The sequence below is a fragment of the Abrus precatorius genome, unplaced genomic scaffold (genome assembly GCF_003935025.1).
Source record: "Abrus precatorius isolate BTA unplaced genomic scaffold, Abrus_2018 Scaffold8, whole genome shotgun sequence".
Lineage (NCBI taxonomy): Eukaryota > Viridiplantae > Streptophyta > Magnoliopsida > Fabales > Fabaceae > Abrus > Abrus precatorius.
In genome coordinates, this window is record NW_020874428.1 from 15,077,283 (window position 1) to 15,083,475 (window position 6,193).

Genomic DNA, 6,193 nt, shown 5'->3' on the forward strand with positions numbered 1-6,193 from the left:
TACTGAACAAAATAAGAAGCAATTTGCAATTTCAAAAAAATCAGAGGCATTTTGAGTGAATGACTTAAAAACTAGCCTGGTTTTGCCTCATTTCTCATTGTGCAGCAGAATTGTCATGTTGATTTTCTTTCCTTGCTTTTCTGAGTTCATTAATTTTTTCTTCAGCATTTTGCTACAATTCTTTTTTTTTCTTAAACTTAATTTTTTTCACTTTTCAGAATTTCCTACAGCCAGTTTTGCTGCATAAGTTCTTTATTTTTCTACAATACTATATTTTTATTTTCTGACTTTAGATAGCCTGTTATTCCCTTACCCCAAACTTATAAATTTGGTTGTCCTCAAGCAACATAAATGGATGCTACCCCAAACATAGTTTTAAAACTCATTCTTGATTAACTCACAATGCCTCTGATTAATTGAATGGTAAAATTGGTTTTTCAGCAGGGCTTGTAATGAAGTTAATTCAAGAAAAAGGAATATGAAGCTCAAACGGGTGAACTAGGTTAAATAAGCATAAGGGAAGGAATTTTAGGCTAACTAAGGATTTCAATCATGGCCTCTATCATGTGGGTGAAAACTGTAATATGCATATTCAATTAAGAACAAGGGCAAGTTCTAGAGAATGCAGCCAAATATGATTAATCACACAAGAAAAAAAATTAGACAGCTCAAATCTCACTAGGTATTTATAAGTGATCATGTGGATTAATGAAAACACAATGCACTTTTTAGAAACATATGCACCTAGTGGCAACTGCCTCATTTTTTAAAATACAAGTGTGATCTCATTTTGAGAATGGGAAAAACAACTTAAAAAGAATTTCACACAGAATTCACAAAATTTCCAATCGTCTTTATTTGATTCACAGCCAGTAGTTTATTATTTATTCTAGTATTTTGGTGTTTTTCAAAAACAATTCAGTGTAATGTGAAGCTAACACATGAACAAGAGGTAGAGAATGAAACCCCCTTTTCATGGCAGCTTGTGCAAGTGTCGCCATCCAATGTGTGAGTGCTGTGTGTTTGACATTCTCTGCACAAAAACACCAGAATTCCATCAATTCGCAGCAAGAGAAAGGTAATTAGTTAGAAAGCTAATATAAATGTAGAACAGGTATGTGAAAATTAAACTAAATTGTACCAAATAGTGATTACAACCCAAAAAGTTAAAACTACAGGAATTTACAAAACTCCTAATAACAGAAAATAAATTCCTAAACTAGTCTTCTACTGCATCTTCCTCCTCCGAGCTTTCCTCTTCAGAACCTTCTTCATCTTCTTCTTCTTCTTTTTCTTCTTCTTCCACTATCTCTTCAAATGTTGGCTGAGGAAAATGGGTTTTGTAGATTTGTATATTCTTGAACACAGAAGAACGAAGGCACTGGGCATTCTCTGCCAAGTCTGGAGTATGATACATTTCATCCTTGGTCATCCCCAATTTCTGACCAATATTCAGCATGATACATTCCATTAACATAACTCCAGCTTTGAGGCTATTGTGCAGCTCAGTCTGCCTTTCAGCCAATTGATTCTGCCCTTTAGCTAGTTGCTTCAGAGTGTTCTTCATCATCATCATGTTCTCTTTCTTGTATTGTGAAGAAATTGGAGCTGCAGAAGTGCAGGAGACAGTTGTACAAATCTCTTTTATTAGAGCTGCAGAAATGGATGGTGCATGTTTGTTCGCAATCTAACACTAGCAAGTGCACTAGGATTGCAGCAAGTGATGAGTAAATTTAAGATCCAAATATTGTCTCCACAGGGAATTTAGATTCAAGTATCACTTCATAGAATTATAACCATTTAAGCTTTTTCGAATTTGTAAGGAGAGTGGTAAAATGTAATAACAGCAAACTAAAACAATTAGAAGTAAAATGAACTTGCAGAAAACAGAATAATAAACACACAATTATGTGATAACAAAGGAAGAAACCATAGCTAGGGAATTGCTTCACCAAAACTCCAATGTTTAATCAATAAAGTTCTGAATTAACAAGCAATTGGAAAGAATGACAATCAGTTTCACATTATATTATTCAGAGGTTAATTCCTTAACTCAGTGAACCTAACATTCAATTAAACCATTCTAATTCCTTAGATCTGATTCAATTCAATATTGCTTTAAGTGTAAGAAACCAGAAGATTGCAAGATCAAAGTTCCTTATCCCTAAGAAAACTATAATCTCGGTAATTGGTTCAGATCTGAGGAACAAATTCAATTTCCATTGACAAGAGTTCCTCTGAATTTAGTTAATCAAATTTCCATTCAATTTCCACGTGAAGTTCAGAATCAACCACTCAATCTATTCCAAAGCTTGAAATTCAGATCCAAATCAATTCATCATGTTCGTTTCAGATCTACAATCTCTAACTATGAACGAATTACACAGCCATGGCAGCAGAAGAAGAAAAAGAAAGAGAAGAAGAGAAGAAGAAACTCAGAAACGCCATCGAAGCTTGCTCCACTCCAATTCCTCTTCGTGAAGCTCCAAGATCTGAATCCTCACTCCTCTCTCTCACTTCCTCTAACCAGAAATTAACTAAAAAACTGAAAAATGAACAACATCCCCAATTTCCAGATCGTTTCTGGTATTTATAAAATTTTCCAGATTTTCACGTCATCACTTTTATGAGAAATAGTAGTTACGCAGAGAGTTTTTGGTTGCGCATTAACACTTTTCCCAGAAATAGTGGCCACGCGCATTTTCCTGATATTGAGGGCTCTTTGGAACGATCACTCTTGATGATAAAAGTGACAACGCAGAGCCAAGGTAGTTGCGCGTTATCACTATTGTTGATAAAAGTGACTACGCGCAACTTCGCCAAGTTGAAGACTCTCTGGAACGATCACTTTTGATGACAATAGTGGTTACACAGAGCTTTCCTGATATTTTGCCTCTCTGGAACTATCACTTTTAATGATAAAAGTGGTTACGCAGAGCTTTCTTTCTTCTTTGAGCTCTGAAGTGATCACTTTCACTGATAATAATGATCACGCCCAGTCTGCAATTTCTTATTCTTGAGTTTTTGGAGTCCAGACTTGCTTCTTTCCTCTTCCTTGTCATCAAACCTCCATGGATATGATCCTTGCTTAATTTATTCCTTCAAAAACAAGATTAAAAACTTAATTCCTAAGCAAAAATTTCACAATTGCTAAAATAACTACAAATTAAACAAACTTCAATTCCTTCTCTTTTTCTAAGTTTTTCTGCTTTCTTTATATATTTTTCTTATCAAATGTGTTAGAATTATGCTAAAATATTAGTCAAAATATGGATTCATCACTACCCCGAACTTGAATTTTTGCTTGTCCTCAAGCAAATCAAACTAAACCAGGGTTAATTCTTCCACTTTTCAGAAAACAATTCACAACTGTCATATCAGAATTTTCCATTTTGCAATTCTGTGTTTTTTGCAAAATTTTCAATCAAGATATTCATCCAATTACTCATCATTGCAATCACAATGCATTCATCAAATTTTAAGCAAGAATTGCTATCTAAGTGAATATATATCAGCCAAGTTCACGTGAGAAACATTAAAATCATGATCACTTCTCACTGGACAGTGTTTCCCTCTATTCTCAGCAGTGTTTAAGTACTGTTTTCTCTCTTTAATCATCAATTCAGCTACACTCTACCATATGCTTGCCCAATTTCTCTATCTCCTCTGCTTAGTACAGCCAATCACACATCAAGAGGACTTTTTACAGTTTATAACAGGGCTTAGGTTAAGGTAGATACTGAACAAAATAAGAAACAAGTTGCAATTTCAAAAGATCAGAAGCATTTTGAGTGAATGACTTTAAAACTAGTCTGGTTTAGCATCAATTCACATTAAATCCCTCAATTATGCAGCAAACAAATTGTTTTTGTGCAGCAGAATTTTTATTTTCCTTTTTTTCTTCTCTTACTTCCATTTACTCTTTTCTTTTCATTGAATTTCTTTTTCTTTTTCTCTGCAACAGTTTACTGCGAATTTTGTCTTTTTGATCTCCATTTTGCTCTTTTCAACTCAGATTCTGGTTTTGAACTCATGTTTTACTCTTTCCACAGTTTTGCTGCATAATTTTTAATTTTTCTGCAGCACTTTTGTTCTTTCGTTCTGACTTTTTGAACTCAAACTTAGATAGCTTGCTACTCCCCTCTACCCCAAACTTAAAATTTTGCTTGTCCTCAAGCAACTTAATTGGATGCTACCCCAAACTTAGTTTTAAAACTCATTCTTGATTAAACTCATAATGCCTTGGATCAATTTGAATGGTAAAATTGGTTTTTCAGTAAGGCGTGTAATGAAGTTAACTTAAGAAAAGGGAATATTAAGCTCAAAGGGGTAAACTAGGGCAATTAATCATAAGGGAAGGCATTTTAGGCTAACTAAGTATATCAAACATGGCCTCTATCATGTGTGTGAGAACTGTAACATGCATATTCAATTAAGAACAAGGGCAAGTTCTAGAGAATGCAGTAAAATCTGATTAATCACACAAGAAAAAGAAATAGGCAGCTCAAGTCTCACTAGGCATTTATAAGTGATCATATGGATTAATGAAACACAATGCACTTTTCAGAAATATATGCACCTAGTGGCAACTGCCTCATTTTTGAAAATACAAGTGTGATCTCATTTTGAGAACGGGAAAAACAACTTAAAAAGAAATTCACACAGAATTCACAGCCAGCAGTTTATTATCTATTCTAGTATTTTGGTGTTTTTCAAGAACAATTCAGTGTAATGTGAGGCTACACATGAATAAGAAGTAGAGAATGAAACCCCCCTTTCATGGCAGCTTGTGCAAGAGTCACCATCCAATGTGTGTGAGTGTTGTGTGTGTGATATTCTCTGCACAAAAACACCAGAATTCCATCAATTTGCAGCAAGAAAAAGGTAATTAGTTAAAAATAATATAATTGCAGAACAAGTATGTGAGATTTAAACCCAATTGTACCAATTACTGATTACAACCCAAAAAGTTTAAAACTACAGAAATTTACAAAATCCTAATAACAGAAATTAAATTCCTAGACTAATCTTCTGCTGCATCTTCTTCCTCTAAGCTTTCCTCTTCAGAACCTTCTTCTTCTTCTTCTTCTTCCACTACCTCTTCAAATGGTGGCTGAGGAAAGTGGGTTCGGTATATTGGCATATTCTTAAAAACAGAAGAACGAAGGCACTGGGCATTCGCTGCCAAGTCTGGAGAATGATACATTTCTTCTTTGGTCATTCCCAATTTCTGACCAATATTCAGCATAATACATTCCATTAACATGACTCCATCTTTGAGGCTATTGTGCAGCTCAGTCTGCCTTTCAGCAAGTTGATTCTGCCCTTCAGCTAGCTGCTTTAGAGTGTCCTTCATCATCATTGGTTTCTCTTTCTTGAATTGTGAAGGAATTGGGGCTGCAGAGGTGCAGGAGACATTTACATAAATCTCTTTGATAAGAGCTGCAAAAATGGATGGTGCAGCTCTGATTTTCTCTTGATAATCAGCAAATTCTACTCCTGCGTCTTCACAAAGTAATGTAATTACTGAAGGGAAGGCTAATGAATCCCTTTTTGTCTTCAGTATTCCCAAAATGCATTCACTTATGACTTCTCCCACATCTATGTAGATGTCGGAGACTATGGCAAAAAGCATAGCAGCCCTTTTGACAGCCAGTGTGGAGCTATGTTTAACAGGCATGAAAGAGTTTAAGATGAACATGCTCCATACTTTGGCAAAGGGCAAAAGATTCTTGGTGACAATGTGCTTTGGCTTCTTAGATTGGTTGAGCTCCCATGTGGTGCCTGGTTTCCCAATCCTTTCCAGAATTTGCACAAAATCAATATCTGGACTTTCCTTAAATGTTTTGAAGTCCAGCTGTGCAGCATGTTGTGCAGAATTAATTTCCAGCACCCTGTTGATATTTGCTGGTGAGAAGTCAATTCTCATGCCCTTGACCATGGAGCTGAACTTAGGGGTTCCTTTCCCTTTAAACCTCATGGCATTGGCATAGAATTCCTGAGTTATTTCCCTCCAACCCAGGCCAGCTGTTGCACAGAAGAATTCCCAGCCTCTTTTCTGGATTTCCTCTTTGAATTCAGGGTAGTTGTTCCCAGCTATTTGGAATGCTCTATCAGGAACAATTTTTCTTCTTAGAATATTGGCTCTGAAAAAGTTTTCATTAGCCAAACTTCTGAATCTTGGATCATGTGT